Source organism: Dasypus novemcinctus, chromosome 4, assembly GCF_030445035.2.
Source record: "Dasypus novemcinctus isolate mDasNov1 chromosome 4, mDasNov1.1.hap2, whole genome shotgun sequence".
Taxonomy (NCBI): Eukaryota; Metazoa; Chordata; class Mammalia; order Cingulata; family Dasypodidae; genus Dasypus; species Dasypus novemcinctus.
Window position 1 is genome coordinate 39,680,662 of NC_080676.1, and position 17,678 is coordinate 39,698,339.

General features: G+C 41.0%; 1 non-coding gene across 1 annotated transcript; it reads right to left on the reverse strand.

The window, feature by feature from the left end:
• Positions 1-16,784: 16,784 nt before the first annotated feature.
• Positions 16,785-16,947, reverse strand: LOC111765456 (U1 spliceosomal RNA). Its single transcript, XR_002797791.2, has one exon. It is a non-coding gene; the product is annotated as a U1 spliceosomal RNA (small nuclear RNA).
• Between the last annotated feature and the right edge of the window lie 731 nt (positions 16,948-17,678).

Genomic DNA, 17,678 nt, shown 5'->3' on the forward strand with positions numbered 1-17,678 from the left:
TATAATATATTAATAAAAGGGACAATACACTGGGAAGATGAAACAGTCATAAATATCTATGTACCTAAGCAGGGTGCCCCCGATACATGAGGCAAACTCTGGCAAAACTGAAAGGAGAACCAGACGTCTCTATAAAATAGTAGGGGATTTCAACACGCCACTCATAACAATAGATAGAAAAACTAGACAGGTGATCAGCAAGCAAACAGTGAACTTGAACATATGCAGAACATTGCACCCCAAATCAGCAGGTTGAACATTCTTCTCAAGTGTTCATGGATCTTTCTATGGGATAGGCCACCTGTTGGGCCACAAAATAGCTCTTGCTCAATAAATTCAGGAAGAGTGAAATTACATGAATCACCTTCTCTGATCATAATGGAATGAAGCTGGAAATCAATCATGGATGGGAAAGGGGGAAATTTGGAAATCTATGGAGGCTAAACAACACACTCCTAAACAATCAGTGGGTCAAGGGAGAAATTAGTAGATATCTCAAGATGAATGAAAATGAGAACACTAATTATTAAAACTTATGTGATATAGCAAAGGCAGCAGTGCTGGGAGGGAAACTCATAGCCATAAATATCCATATTAAAAAAGAAGAAAGAGCTAAAATCAAAGATGTAACTGAAAACCTGGAGAAACTAGAGAAAGAACAGCAAACCAATCCCAAAGCAAACAGAAAGAAAGAAATAGCAGAGATTAGAGCATAAATAAATGAAAGCGAGAACAAAAATAAATAAATATCAACAAAACCAAAAGCTTGTTCTTTGAGAAGATCAATAAAATCAACAAACCCTTAGCTAGACTAACAAAGAAAAAAGAAGATGCAAATAAAATGAGAAATTATAGGGTAGGGTAAATAACATTACTACTTACCCCACAGAAATAAAAAGGATCATAAGATGATATTATGAGAAATGGTATGCCAACAAACCTAGATGAAATGGACAGATTCCTAGAAAAGCACAATCTATATTAACTCTAGAAGAAATACAAGAACTCAACAAGCCAATAACAAATAACATGATTAAATCAGTCATCAAAATCTCCCAAAAAGGTAAGGCCAGAATGAGAGGGCCTCACGGATTAACTCTACCAAACATTTCAGGAAGAGGGGGAGGGGATGGGGTATATGGGAATCCCCTCTATTTTTTATGTAACATTTATGTAATCTAAAATATTTTTAATAATAAAGAAAAAAATAAACTTTTTAAAAAGTAATTATGGGAAGTGGTTGTGGCTTAAGCATCTACCATATAGGAGGCCCATCTACCATATAGCAGGCCCAGGGCCTCCTGGTGAAGGCAAGCTGGCCCATGTGGCAAACTGGCCCAAGCAGAGTGTTGGACTGCAAGGAGTGCTGGCCTGTGTGGAGTACTGCCCCATGCAGGAGTGTTGTCTAGCTCAAGAGTGCTGCCCCATGCTGGAGTGCTGGCCCATGCAGAGAGCTGGTGCAGCAAGATGACACAATAAAAAGAAACACAGAGGAAAGATAATAAGAGATATGGCAGACCAGGGAGCTGAGGTGGCATAAGAGAATGATCGCTTCTCTCCCACTCTGGAAGGTCCTAGGATCAGTTCCCAGAGCCACCTAGTGAGAATACAAGCAGATACAGAAGAACACACAGTGAATGGGCACAGAGAGCAGAAAATGGAGGGAGGGGGGAGAAAAAAATAAATAAATCTTTTTTTTAAAAGTAATTATATTTTTTAAAAAAACATTTAAAAAGATAGGTATAGAAGGAAAGATCTTCAACATTATAAAAGGCATATATGAAAAGCCCACAGCCAACATCATACTCAATGGGGAGAGGTTGAAAACTTTCCCTCTAAGATTAGGAACAAGACATGGAGGCCCACTGACACCACTGTTATTCAACATTGTGCTAGTTCTAGCTAAAGCAATTTAGTAAGAAAAAAAAAAAAGCATCCAAATTGGAAAAGTAGAAGTAAAATTTTCACTATTCCCAGATGACATGAGCCTATATTTAGAAAATCCTGAAATATCTACAACAAAGCTATTGTAGCTAATAAATGAGTTGAGCAAAGTGGAAGGATACAAGATCAACACATAAAAATTTGTAGTGTTTCTATACACTAGTAATGAGCAAGCTGAGGAGGAAATCAAGAAAAAAATTTTGTTTACAAGAGCAACAAAATGACTCAAATATTTAGGAATTAGTTGAACCAGGAATGTAAAGGATCTGTATTTTTTTAAAATGACAAAACACTGCTAAAAGAGGTCAAGGAAGACCTAAACAAATATAAGGACATTCCATGAACATGAATTGGAAGACTAAACATCATGGTGATGTCATTTCTACCCAAATTGATATATATAGAATCAAAATTCCAACAGCCCACTTTACAGAAATAGGAAAGTCAATCACCAAATTTATTTGAAGGGAAGGGGATCCTGAAAAGCCAAAAATATCCTGAAAAAAAAAAAAGCAAAGTTGGAGGACTCACACTACCTGGCCTTGAATTGTATTTCTATAAAGCTAAGTAGTCAAAGCAGCATGGTGATGGCACAAAGATAGAAACATTAATCAGTGGAATTGAATTGAGAGTTCAGAGATAGACCCACACCTCTATGGTCAACTCATTTTTTTAATAAGACTATCAAGTCCACTTTTCTGGGATAGAACTGTCTCTTCAACAAATGGTGCTGGAAGAACTGGATATCTATAACCTAAAGAATGAAAGAGGACCCCCATCTCACTCTCTATACAAGAATCAACCCAAAATGGATCAAAGACCTAAACATAAAAACCAGGACCATAAAACTCCTAGTAGATAATGTAGGGAAACACCTATAAGATCATGTAGTAGAGGGAGTCTCTTAAACCTTACATCCAAAGCATGAGCAACAAAAGAAAAAATAGATAAATGGGACCTCCTCAAAATTAAACATTTCTGCACATCAAAGGACTTTGTGAAGAGGTAAAATGTCAGCCTACTTAATGGGAAAAAATATTTGGAAATCACACATCCAACAAGGGTCTAATATTCATGACATATAACAGGATCCTACAACTCATCAAGAAAAAGACAAATGACCTGATTAAAAAATGGACAAAAGACCTGAAGAGACATTTTTCTAAAGAAGAAATACACATGGAAAAAAATATATGAAAAAAATGTTCAAAAACACTGACTATTAGGGAAATGCAAATCAAAACTACAATGAGATATCACTTCACATCTACTAGAACAGGGGTTCTTAACCAAGGATCCACAGACCCCCAGTGGGCCCATAGAAAGATTTCAGGGGGTCCATGAGCTTGAGCTGAAAAAAATTAACTTATTATCTTTATTTGCTCTGACCTCTAACTGAAATCTAGCATTTTCTCCACTAATGAATGTATGCAATAAATAACTGTAGTATTCATTTCATGGCACATTACAGTTGCTGCATACCTCTAAAAATCGGTATGCTCATCCATACTTTAAAATTATGGTAGTTGTTAGACCCAGCATTAGGTCTCATGTGATCACAGTCCTGCTGTATACAAACTATTTTGTGACATATTTGACCCAACTATCTGGCAACACAAAATAGGAAACAAACAGAAGGAGATCTCCCAAGCAGCATCTTTGACCTTTTCAAGTATAGGAGTGCCATTTCACCAGGATAAATCACAGGATTGGTACAAGTTATAGATGTTGAAATCTTCACTCCACATAATTATAATCAATGTAACTATAACAGAAAATTAAAAAACACAAAGCAAAAAATATTATCTCATGAAATAAAACACCCTTGAAATGCATAACACATTCAACACGTGCTGCGTGATTATTAGCAATTTTGACTAAGCCACTTATTTTGATGTTAACTGTGACATCAGCCACATTTTTACGTTATGAATCATATCAAAGGAACACAGTTTTGACATTATAACTAGTAACCAAAACATGAAAAATGAGAGATCAAAATTCTCAGGTGACAAACACAAAGAAGCATGCATATTTTATCCAGACAACATGGCTCCCTTCGTTGTGCAGAGAATATGCAAGTACTGTTCCTATTAGCTCAAGAAATCTATCTGTTTGTTACCTAATCTGTGCTGGTAACTCAACAATTAGCAGTCATTCAGTTACCAAATGGTGAAGTTGAGCATTCTCACTTTGGTTGCCCAGTGTTTGCATTACATTGAAGTACTTCCCTGAATACGATTGTTTGCTAGCAAGTGAAAGTAGATAAGTTGTTTTTGTTGATTGTTAAAATTTTACAAAATTGGTCCATTTAAATGAGAATTCATAACTTTTCATAAGTAGGTTACTTTCTTTAAAAAGATTTATTATTTATTTAAATATCCCCCCTCCCACCCTTACTGCTTGCACTTGCTATCTGCTCTCTGTGTTCATTTGCTGTGTGCTCTTCTGTGTCTGTTTCTCATCTTCTCTTTAGGAGACACCAGGAACCAATCCCAGGACCTTCCGATGTGGGACAGAGGCCCTCAACCACTTAAGCCACCTCAGCTCCCGGGTTTGTTGTGTCTCTCATTGTCTTTCCTCTGTGTTCCTTTTTTGTTGTATCATCTTGTTGCATCAGCTTTCCGGTGGGCCAGCTCTCCATGAGGGATAGAACCCAAGACCTCCTATATGGTAGATGGCAGCCCAAATGCTTGAACCATATCCACTTCCCTAAATAGGTTACTTTCAACGTGAATAGACACACTGGCTGTAAGTGTAAATCAGACATTCCCATTGTAAGTGTGTCAATCCATGCAATCAACATTTATGTATTTCAGCTGCTGATATTGTGGCATATAATCATCTGTGATCCAAGTAATGTCTACAAATGTCCACATACGTTATATGTTTTTCTTTTGCCACTAGGCTTCTAGGAAGGTTCTGAAATCCACATGTCTTCACATACAATTCCAAGAAAGACACTGAATTCCAGGAAGGTGACAAATACTGCTCTACTGCTGTAATCTATGTTTCTACTCAGGAGTTAAAAATTACTTAATTATTTACGTATTTATCAAACAAATTATTTAAAAACCTTACAAAATACTGAGTGCTAAAACCTGTCAATTAAATTATATATTTTATTTTATAAACCCAATTTAAGTTGAACTGTCAAAGAAAAGGAAGTGTGATGAAAGTTATGTATTATTTGGTATTACTTGTATTAATAAACATAATGGAACTCAAAAACCACAGTGTTTTTGTGCCAAAAATGAGTGTTTGAACAAATGTTGAACTATATTAGGTTACCAGGTATTGAAATTATGGGAAAATTGTAAAAAGTAATTTTGAATAGCCCTAAAATTTAAAAAAAGACCATGCCAATGCTGAGTGTCATAAAACTATCTGCCACTACATTCTGGGAAGGGGTCCATAATTTTCATGTGACTGGCAAAGGAGTCTGTGGGACAAAAAAGGTTAAGAAACCCTTTACTAGAATGTCCACTATTAACAAAACTGATAACTACAAGTGCTGGAAATTATGTGGAGCAATAGGAACACTTACTCACTGCTGGTGGAAATGTAGAATGTACAGTCACTGTGAAAGTCTGTTTGGTGGTTCCTAAGAAAGTTAGCTATATACCTGTTATGTGACCAGGCAATTCCACTACTGGGTATATACCCAGAAGATCTGAGAGCATGTACACAGACAGATATCTGCACACCGATGTTCATAGCAGCATTACTCACAATTGTCAAAAGATGGAAATAACCCAGGTGTCCATCAACTGATGAATGGATAAGCAAAGTGAGGAATATACACATGGTGGAATTTTATTCAGCTATTAGAAATGAAGTTGTGAAGCATATGACAACATGTGCATAAATTCAAACTTACTCTATATCCAAGTATGCCTAGAAAACCAATTGAGAAGTATAAACTCTGTAGGCTTTGGATATTCAGGGAGGATGCAAACCAAATGTGTTAAGCTTACCTGGAATGTGGGGGACATGTGTTAATTCAAGCTTACCTGGAGGAAATAACCTATCTAATACTCAGATAAAACACTTGAAGAAACTAACAAAAAAAGTCCTTTTGCATATAAACACCATTTGACTCCCCACTCTTACATCCTCTGTATAAAAGGGAGTCAAAAATTCTATTTGGGGCTCAGTTTTTATCAGGACAAGAGTATGCTGAGGCCAGGAGGGCCTGGGAGAACCCCAGCCCTGGGTGCCCCTGGACTCCCCTTTAGTCCAGAAAGAGGTTGTGGACACTGCCACAGCCCTCCCAGAGAAATTGCAGGTACCAGAGGATTCAAGAGACCCTGAGAATGAAGCAAGGAGCACCGCATTACAGATGGTTAAGATCCCCCAGGGGCATAGCACAGGAAAAGCCTAATTCTGAAAACTAAGGAGGGGTGCCTGATCAGTTCTTGAAAGGAGAAGGCCCCAATACTCCTGAGGAAAAGGGAGGAAGCCATCTTCTCTAGGTCTGAGAGAGGAAAAGGGGATGGTTGTGTACATGTGACTGTGGATGTGTACATGTGAGTGAGATGCAGTAACACACTTCTGCGGGGCGAGTGAGCAGTCCCGATCTGTGGTTCTGTGGTGACCTTATCTGGTCAAGAGTGGTGTGGCAGGCCTCCCTGCAAAGGGACCCTCTTCCATGTCGGGGGTTTATACCAACCCGCTAAGGCTAAGAGGTACCGTAAGCTCCCGTGAGGGACGCGGCCGGAAACAGATGAAGCATAAGGCTGTGTGAATGTTGTGCTGCATCAGCACAGGGTGGAAACATGGGAAACACACAAAGTAGGACCCTGTTAGGTTGTATGCTGAAAAACTTTCTCTGTGCATTCCACGGAGACGTATAAGGCATAAAGTTCCAGCCAGGTAAGCTTAGAATGCTTTGTGAATTTGAATGGCTGACTCTCAGCATGGGCTGGCCCCAGGAGGGCACTTTAGACCCCTGGATCATCCATAAAGTCCATGACATAATATCCAGAAAATCAGGGCACCCAGACCAGTTCCCCTACATCGATACCTGGCAAGATGCTGTAAGTCAAAGTCTGCCCTCATTAGAGAAGTGTAAGACTAAAAAAGCCAGGATTTGCCTAATACAAAAACCTAGGAGTGCTGTCCCAGGAACCAGGCCAAACAAGCACTGTGCAAAGGGTGCAGAGAAAGTGAGCCCCAAATTCAGTGCCGACCCACCCATTCTAGAAGGGCCAAATGAAAATGACCTCCCACTGCCCTATGCGATTACTCCTATTGCAGAAATGCTGAGGAATGAGGATGAGCCAATTTCCCCAAGCAGCGCTTCCCAATCATCATCTACCTGGGAAGTACAACACCCACACCATCCCCACAGCTGCCTTTATTGCCATCCAGCCAGAGAATGCACCTACACCATCCCCACAGTCATCTTTCTTACAATCCTAACTAAAAAATGCTGCCCAGCCACCTCCACAGCCATTTGTCCCTGGCAGCGCAGTGCCAACCATCGGTTAGGAAGGAGTCCCTGAAAAACAGCAACTCAGATCACAGGGAACAGGGAAGCAGGGGGAGCAGGGAGAAGGGTGGTCCTACAGTTACCTCTCCATGAAGCCTGGGCCCCAATTTATTATGATGCAGATGGCCAATTAAGGGGGGAAACCAGACATTTGTCTATCAGCCCTTTACTACAATGGGCCTCTTTAACTGGAAAAGCCACACCCCACCATTCTTGGAGAAGCCTCAGGCCATGACAGACCTTTTCCAGTCCATCATACAGACCCACAAACCCACCTGGGTTGATTGTAAACAATTTACAATGACTTTACTAAACTTTGAAGAAAGAATGTGAGTCACCCAGTGAGCTCTAACCTGGCTCAGAGAGCATCCACCTGAGGGAATCTTGGACAGTGGCCAATATGCCCACTCACATTTCCCAGACAAAGACTCCCAGTGGAGTCCCAATAATGCCACTGGGTTTGACTGACTAGAAACATTCCAAAGGGCCTTAGTTGAAGGATTCAGAGCTGGGAGCCAAAAAAGCAGTAAACATGGCAAAACCCACTCAGATCCTATAGGCTGTTGTTGAAAGTCTGGTTCAATTCTATGAGAAACTGTGTGAGGCATCCTGTGTATACATGCCCTTTAACTCAGATGCTCCTGAGAGTCAAACAATGGTCAATGCAGCATTTGTTGCCCAATCACAGGCTGACATCTAAAGAAAGCTACAAAAGTTGAATGACTTCACTGGTATTAGTATTTCTCAGTGCATGGAAATAGCCACTAAGATTTACATCAACCACAATGTAGAGACAAGAAAGGAAGAAAACCAGAAGATGAATAAAAAGGTGTACGTTCTGGCAGCAGCAATAGTTGAAAGAAGCAATCCTGGGTCAAGGAGAGTAAACTGGGAAAACCCTGCCCCAACGAGGGGGAAGGGCCTGCCCCTAGGGTGAAATCAGTGCACATATTGCAAGGAAGAGGTACATTGGAAACGGGAATGTCCCAGCTGGCCACTCGACACCATCACTGAAATACAAGCAGCCAAAACATTAACCAGGAAAGCTAGTGGATCATTGCAAACCAAATCCTGGGTTCATTAAAATTCAGAAAAAAAAAAAAAAACCCTGCAAATCAGATCACTGGACTTGCAGGAATATAAGACTCTGATAGAGATTATTAGGACAGACCAGGCTCCTATTTTCTCAGTCCCATGAAGCCCATGGTTGGAATCCAAATTGGGGGCTGCACCATACATGTGATGGTCGACACAGGGGCTCAATACTCTGTGATGACCAAGCCAGTTGGGCCATTTTCAAAAAGACAAGCCACTATCGTAGGGACAACTGGCCAAAGTATCCAGTGGCCCTTCCTCCAAGCCAGGACCTGTAACATTGGGGGCAAGGAGGTCACACACAAATTCCTTTTTCTCCAAGAGTGCCCAGTCCCTCACCTTGGTTGAGACCTGCTGTCTAAACTACTGGCTCAAATTACCTTTAATGCCATAGGGCAATCCACATTAACACTGGGACCACCAGGCCCTCCGAAAATAGCGCTAATCCTCCCTCTACAGGAGGAATGGAGACTGTTTTGCCTCAGCCAGCCAATTCATGGCCACACAGCTCTCCTTCAAAGATGTGCCTGAAGTATGGGCAGAAGGCAACCCAACGGGAATGGCACATGACATTCCTCCAATTATTATTGAAATAAAGCCCACAGCCAGCCCAGTAAGCATAAAGCAATATCTAGTTTCATGTGAAGTGCAAGAAAATGTCCAGCTACATATTCAGAGATTGTTGAATGAAAGCATACTAAAGCCATACCAGTCTCCGTGGAATACCCCACTCTTCACAGTTAAAAAGGCTGATGGGGATTACCTCCTGGGCCAGGACTTGTGAGCAGTTAACTCAGCAGTAATAACTCTCCATCCTGCAGTCCCTAATTTGAACACCCTCCTCAGCTTGATACCCTCATCTGCAATCTACTTTTAATGCCTGAATCTTAAAGACGCCTTCTTCTGCATTCTGGTAGCACCCTGGAGCAACTGTTTTGCATCTTTACGTGGGACAATCCGAACTCCGGAAAAGGAATGATTAACATGGATGTGACTCCCTCAGGGATTTAAAAATGCACACACTATTTTTGGACAAGCCCTGGCCAGTGATCTCAAATCCTTTAAACCAGAAAGTCGTAACTGTTTTCTCCTCCAATATGTAGATGACCTCATTCTCGGAAGTCCCACCTACCAAGACTGTGCTAACAGAATCCATGCCCTGTTAAAACTGGTACAGCAAAAAGGCAATTGGGTGTTCAAGAAAAAAAACCCAAATCTGCCTACCTCAGGTCATATATCCAGGTTATAAAAGAGCACAGGGACACCATGAATTGGGACTTGAAAGAAAGAAAGCCATCTGTAGCCTCCCTGAGCCCAATACCCACTGGAAGCCACAAGAATTCCTCAGAACATCTGGATTCTGCCACAATTGGATCACCAATTTTGGAGTCCTCATGCACCCATTATATGAAGCCACAAAGGGGGGAGATTGTGAACCCCTGCTCTGGGAAATTCCACAGAAAAATGCTTTCACCACTCTTAAACAAGCTCTAATGGAAGCTCCGAGCCTTCCAGATCTTAGTAAAGAGTTCTTCCTCTACATTCATAACAGCCAAAGCACCACAGTAGGAGTACTCACTCAATACCTCAGTTCCTGCCAAAGACCTGTAGCTTATCTCTCCAACAACTGGACACTGTAGCCCAGGGATGGCCCTCATGCCTGCAAGCTGTAGCAGCTGCAGCAATACTAAACTAGAAACCATAAAATTGACCCTTGGGCTCCCTATAATAATATGGGTTTCACATGCAGTAATCACAATCTTAGAAGCCAAAGGAACACTCTGGCTTACTAACAGCCATCTGGTTAAATATCAAACCCTATTATGTGAAAATCCATCTATCCAACTGGAACTTGTAAAAACCCTAAATCCTGCCACCCTGCTACCCATGGAGCTGGGAATTCCAGACCCTAACTGCCTGGAAACATTACAAGAAATATATTCCAGCCAGCAGGACCACCAAGACCAGCCACTACCAAATCCTGACATGGAGTTCTTCATGGATGGTAGTAGCTTTATACAGAGCAGTGATCAGTGAACAGGATATGCTGTAGTAACGTCCAAAACCATAGTAGAAGCCCAGTGCCTCCCAGATAACACATCAGCACAAAAAGCTGAACTCATTTCCTTCACCTGAGACCTACAACTTGTGTCTGGGGCCAAGGTTAACATCTACACATACTCCGAATATGCCTTCCTTGCCCTGCAGGCACATGGAACCTTATACAAACAAAAAGGACTCGTTAACTTGAGAGGAAAGAGCATTAAATATGGCACACAGATTCTGAAACTACTAGAAGCAGTTTGGGAACCTATCAAAGTGGTCGTGATGCCCTGCAAGGGACACCAGAAAAGCCACAGCCCTGTCGCCCAAGGAAATTGGAGTGCAGACACTGAAGCAAAAAGAGTGGCAAAGGAAGGATCCCTATCTGGAAATCTCGTCACTATTCTCATTCCTCAACCGCTTAATTATCAGAAACCCCAGTATACACTGCCTGCTCTCATCCCACAGCCTCTGAATCACTGGGAACCACAATATACTCAAGCCGAGACAGAGTGAATACTCTCTGAGAGCAGGTACAAGGAGCAAATGGGTAGTGGACATTGCCCAATCACAGAATAGTTGTGCCACAAATATTAGCTGCAAATGTAGTTCAAGACTACCATGAGAACACACACTTGGGAGAAATCCATCCAGCTGATGATGTAACTAGAAAGAGACCTTGAATAAAAGGTTCAATGTAGACCAGCATAATATCTCAGCCTACGTGCAATATCAGGTGTTAAAAACTGCCTTTTGACATTGAATAAAAGGGGGAAATGGAAAGGACAAATGAGTTTATATGGCTATGAGTCTCCAAAAAATAGTTGGGAGGTCATCAGAGGGGTCACGCTTACGCATGCTTCAGCAGGGTCCCAGAGACAGCCAAAGTAGATACAACCCAAGGAACTGGTTCTCCTGAGGGCTACAGAGACCCACAAGTTCTATGGTCATGGCCAATGGCTCTGGATTTCAGTGCCAAGTCAGTTGGCCCTACTTTGGAGTTTGTGTTCCTGAGTGTGATGGAGTTGGACTTGGATGTGGTCTTTCTAAACATGGCTCTTCTGTCACTTTTACTGGACCTGTGGTTGGCACTGAGGTTGGTGTATACTCAGGAGACCTGAATCTCTGGACTGTCTATTTGACAGCCAGGGCCTGAGCCTCAGCAGACTGGCAACTTCTACCCTCTGGTGTATTGGACTTACCCCAGCCAGCTAACAGGGAGGTGAAGAAGGTCAACCACCACACCAGGGAGCCAAGAGTGCCTACAACTGCAAGCAGGAGAATTGCATCCATCATCCATGTGGAATCTAAGCCCCCTCTTGATTTAGAGGTGGAGTGGACATCACCATCCCAGGGTCAACAGGATGGAGGAATAGAATGTGGACTACAGTGGACTTACTGATATTCTACTATGAAACTATTGTGATCAGTAATGGAAGAAATTGTAGCACTGATGTGGAGAAAGTGGCCACGGTAGCTGCTGAGGGTAGGGAGAGGAAAGAAGAGATATGACGTGGGGGCATTTTCAGAACTTGGTGTTATCCTGGGTGGTATTGCAGGGACAGGTGCAGGACATTGTATGTCCTGAAATGGCCCACTGGGTGAACTGGAGGAGAGTGTAAGCTACAATGTAAACCACTATCCATATGGTACAGCAGTGCTCCAAAATGTACTCACCAAATGCAATGAATGTCGCGCAATGATGAAAGGGGTTGTTGATGTGGGATAGTAGAGTGAGGGGGCGGGGTGTATAGGGGACCTCTTATATTTTTTGAATGTAACATTTTTAAAAAATAGAAAAAAAAGGAAGTGTTAGAAAGATTCTTCTACATCCCAAGTCTAGCCACTATCGCCCATGCCATATGCCAGCGGTGCATGACATATGCAAAAAATAACCCTTGCCAGGGACCCACGGGAGCCCCAGGAGTCCAAAGGATGAGCAGTGTGCTTCTCAAAGATCTAGTAGTTGATTTCACTGAAATGCCATGATCCAGAAGCTATAAATGTTTCCTAGTCCTTTTTCTGGATGGGTGGAAGCCTTCCCCACTCAAACAAAAAAGCTGAAGAAGTAGCCAAAGTTCTCCTCAGGGAAGTAGCTGAAATTATCCCATGGATACACCATAGCCAGGTCAAGTGAGCTGCCCCAGAATCCTGGACCTGTATTCCAGATACCCACAACTCAACCAAACTCATCTTGCAAAAGAACAAAACACCAAGTCCTGCTCCAGTCACACCCCGGAAGCTGACTGGTCCACACATGGCCGAAGGTTGACGATGGAACACCAAGCTGTGCTCCAATCACATCCCAGAAGCTGACTGATCTATGCACATCTGAAGAATAGGAATCCGGCTTAATCCCAGTTACAATGTCCCTTCAGTTATTTTCCCTACTCCTGACCCTCCCCTTGTCCCAGGTTGGCACCACAGAGTGTAAGCCATGTATCAAAGAAGTGCAAAAGGGGGCCCATGTCAATATCACATTAATATATCAAGTCATTACACCTGCAAGGGCCATATATCCACCTGCCATTTTCAAGGAATCTCTTATAGTGTCTGTAAAATATCAGGTCAAATAATCTTCTATGACCCCAAACCTCCAACAGTCTCCCTTAAATGGAAAATAAGAGTGTTTATCAAAACAGGGAGCTGCTTAACTCCACCCCAGTCACTAGCCAGAACCAACAAGTGTCCCTCCTATTTGATGCATGCCAAGTTATAGACTCCAGGATACCATGGAACACTAAATGTAGAGGGCTCAGCTGGGAGAAGAAATATACTCATAACAATAAGTATATGTGTGCTCCAGAAATGAAAAGTGCAGCCTGAGGGGGGGCTTCTGGTGCAAACACGTAGGTGCATACTGCTACCCCTACTGGTCCTGTGTCACCTGGGCCACCTGGAACACAGGCACAACTAAACAAACAGCCATCCTCACCAAAGGTATGGCCCTGGCTAACTGTCCATGCAGACAGTGCAACCTCTTAAACCTCACCACTCATAACTCTGACTCCTGGAAGACTCAGGGAATCCAAATGGGCCTCTGAGTTGACGGTAGAGGAATAGAACCAGGAACACCCACTTACATGTAAAGTCCACTGTGTTCCACTCCTTCTGTGAAGAAATGGAAAAGCCTTTCTCCATTCCACAAGCAGCAAAAAACCTCTTCATAAACCTAGCTGAAGTAGTAGAGGCAGCCTTAAATGTCTCCCCATGCTATGTATGTGGAGGTACTAATATGGGAGACCAATGATCCTGGGAAACTAAAGAATACAATTACAGCCAACCATATAATGAAACTGGCTTCCCAGCCATCCCGCAAGGTAGTATGTGGCCCTCGCAAACTTCATAGGAAAATATTGTACTTCAAGAGCCTGCCTTAAACTCCTTTATATCTTTTGGAAACCTAACATGTACAGGAGGAAAATTACAAAATTACACCACCAATACAACAGAGCCTTGGGGAACATGGAATGAATCTGACCTCATTCTCATAAATTAATCACAGTGTGGAACTCCATCATGAAGACCCCTTCACTGCCCCACATGGTCTGGACTGGATTTGTGGAAAAGTTGCATTCTGAAAACTTCCCAGAAACTGGTGTGGTACTTGTATGCTTGGTACAATAAAACCCTCCTTCTTCCTCATTCCCTTAGCAGAAGGGAAAGAACTAAGCCAGGCAGTATATCAAAACATTAAAGAAAAAAGGGCTGTCATTACCTGGGGAGGTGAAGAAATGGCCCCCCGACTGTATAATCCAGTACTATGGGCCAGCAACTTGGGCAGAGGATGGCATGTGGGGTTTTTGAACCTCTATCTATATGCTAAACTGAATCATCCTCTTACAAGCAGTGATAGAAATAACAACTAATGAAACTGCCCATGCTCTAAACTTACTAGCCCAACAGCAAACTGAATTCAGAAATGCTATCTATCATCTCACCCTAGATTATCTTCTGGCAACTGAAGGGAGAGTTTGCAGAAAATTCAATCTCTCTAACTGCTGCCTTGAACTAGACAGCACTGAAAAGGTATCAATGAAATTAAAAGCAAAATAGTGAAAATTGCTCATGTTTCAGTGCAGGCCTGGAATGGTTGAGATTTAAGTAATCCCTTTGGAAGTTGGCAGTCAATAGCAAACAATTTCAAGTTTCTACTGGGAATAATTGCCTTCCTCATAGGAGGATGCACCATATCTCCTCCCTTTCATCATAAAGAGAATATATGCCCTAATAAATGGCATAGTAAAAATGCAGACAGCTGCCCATCTTATGGCTCTGTATATATACCAGTCAGTCCAGAGAGACTCTGACAATAGTGATGCTGAAGCTTAATAACCTTAAGCAGGCATCAAAGGGGGGAAATAATATGGCCTGTGCATAAATTCAAACTTATTCTATATCCAAGTTCCCTGGAGAGCCAATTGAGAGGTAAAAACTCTATAGGCTTTGGATATTCAGGGAAGATGCAAACTAAATGTGTTAAAAGTTTACCTGGAATGTGTGGGGTTCATGCTAAAAGGTTACCTGGAATGTGTGGAGTTCATGTTAAAAGCTTACCTGGACTGTGGGGGATATGTGTTAATTCAGTCTTACCTGGATGATATAACCCATCTAATACTCAGAAAAAACACTTGAAGAAACTAACAAAAAGTCCTTTTGCATATAAGTACCATTTGACTCCCCACTTCTACATCCTCTATAAAAAAAGGGACTCAAAAATCTCATTCGGGACTCAGTTTTTATCAGGACAAGGTCCACCAAGACAGGCAAGTCAAAATAAATCTTCCTTCTCAGAATTGCATCCCAGCCTTTGAAAATGCATACACCTGACTTCTCTCTGCTACAGCAGATGACCCTGGAGGATGTTATGTTGAGCAAAGCAAGCTAGGGACAAAAGGACAAATAATGTATGATTTTGCCATTAGTGACTAAATACAATGAACAAACTCATGGAGTTAATGGGTAGAATATGTCACCAGGTTCAGAATGTGGTTAGAGAATGGAAACCCAAGGTTTAATCTGTGCATAATTGGTAAAAAGTTGTTTGTAAATATTTGAAAATGAATAGAAATGGTGAAAGCACATCATAGGATTTGAAATTGGTAGTGCTAATATATGGGTATGTTAGTGGTTGGTTTTTAGTTGTTCTTTTCTCTTTTTTTGTTTTTTGGAGTAATGAAAATGCTCTAATATTGAGTGAAGTGATGAAGGCATAACTGTGATTATATCAAATGCCAATGATTGTACACTTAGGTAAATTATTTGGTTTATAAACAAAAATAATAATAATAGGGTGGGTTGGGGGGAAATATATCAAATATAAGATAAATTAAATACAATAAATGGATTAATTGGTATTGTAAAAAAAAAAATTAAGTGAGGCAGGAATCAACACACCTCTAATGGTCTCACTCAACAGCAGAGTTTGGGCTTCTTTTTCTAGACTCTGCCATTGGTGGGCCTCAGTGACATACCCCATCTCTTCCTAGCAACCTGGGGAGAAAATCTGATTGTCCAACCTGCATCAAGTCCACCCTTGGATCAAGCTAGTATAAGCCAGGTTATAAATTGGACTTAATTTAGGTTCCTAGTAGTCAAAGCGAAGAATGGCCATTCTTTTCACATATTCATGGCTAAAAGCTGCCTTCCTTTACTTTCTTCTCCTGCCTTCTCTAAACTCAAAGCGGATTGATTTTTTTAAAGTTTCTTATGTATTTACAAACAACCACTCTGTCTTTCCCTTTACTCTAACCCCAATTCTAGTAACCTCTAATCTGCTTTCTAGCTCTGCAACATTGCTATTTCTAGTCTTCTTTTATATGTGACATCATACAATATTTGTCCTTATTTGTCTTGCTTATTTCACTGAGCATAAGTTTTCAAGTTTCTTTCATGTTGTAGCATGTCTCATAGCTTCATTCTTTCATACATACAAAGAATATCCCATTGTATGTATGTATCACATTTTGTTTATCCATTCATGTGTTGAAGGACACTTGGGTTGTTCCCACCTTTTGGCTATTGTGCATAATGCTGCCCTGAACACTGGTGTGCAAGTACCTGTTTGAGACCCTGTTTTCACTCTTTTGGGGTATATACATAGAAGTGGAATTTCAGGGTCCAATAGTATTTCTATGTTTACCCTTTTTAGGAACTGCTTTCTGCAGTGGCTGCCCCCTTTTTTTTTTTTTTTTTTTTTTTTTTTTTGCAGGGGAGAACATGAATGCAGTTTCCCACTACCACAAATTATGCAGTCGAGTTTCCTACATTTGGGGAAATCGCAGGGGTCAGCACATCCAGAGAGTAATGGATAAGGCTCACCCTGGGAAAACCACCTTCGAGATCATGGTATCTCCCTGCCAGGTAAATATGCCTGCACCACTTTACATTCCCACTAACAATGGGTGAGGATGCCAATTTCTCTGCAGCCTCTCCAACACTTGTTCTTTTCCACTCTTTTAATAATAGTCGTCCTCATGCATGTGAAGCAACCTCACTGTGGTTTTGCATGTCCCTAATGACCAATGATGTTGAGCATCTTCTCATGTGTTTATAGACAGTTTGCACATATTTTTTGGAAAAATGTCTATTCAAGTCCATGCCCATTTTTTAAATGTTTATTTTCTTCTTTTTTTGTTGTTTCATTGTAACTGTCATTTTATATTTTGGATATTAAGCCCTTATCTGATATATGATTTGAATCTTTTATTCTCATTCTGTGGATTGTCCTATAGAAAGATTTTTGAAGAAATTTTATTGATGTCCTCATCCTTTTCTTTCAGTTTATTGCCTTAAATCCATTATGAAACAGTTGTGTTGATCTATACTTAATACTGAGCAGAAGGAAATTTCTTTAATTGAGAGTTACTTTTCCCTTGAAATTAATGATCAGGTGATGCACCTTAAAAGGTAGAAGACCATATTTAAAAATCCTTGTGAAGAGATAATGGATTTGTATTAGATCTGGGCATATAGAGATAATCCCTTTTTAAGTCATTATTTTAAGGAGGTATTGAATATATTGTATTTCATTTATATAAGATATGAGCTATGGCTAACTGAAATTTACAACATTTCTCAACTCTGCTAATCTATTAGTATG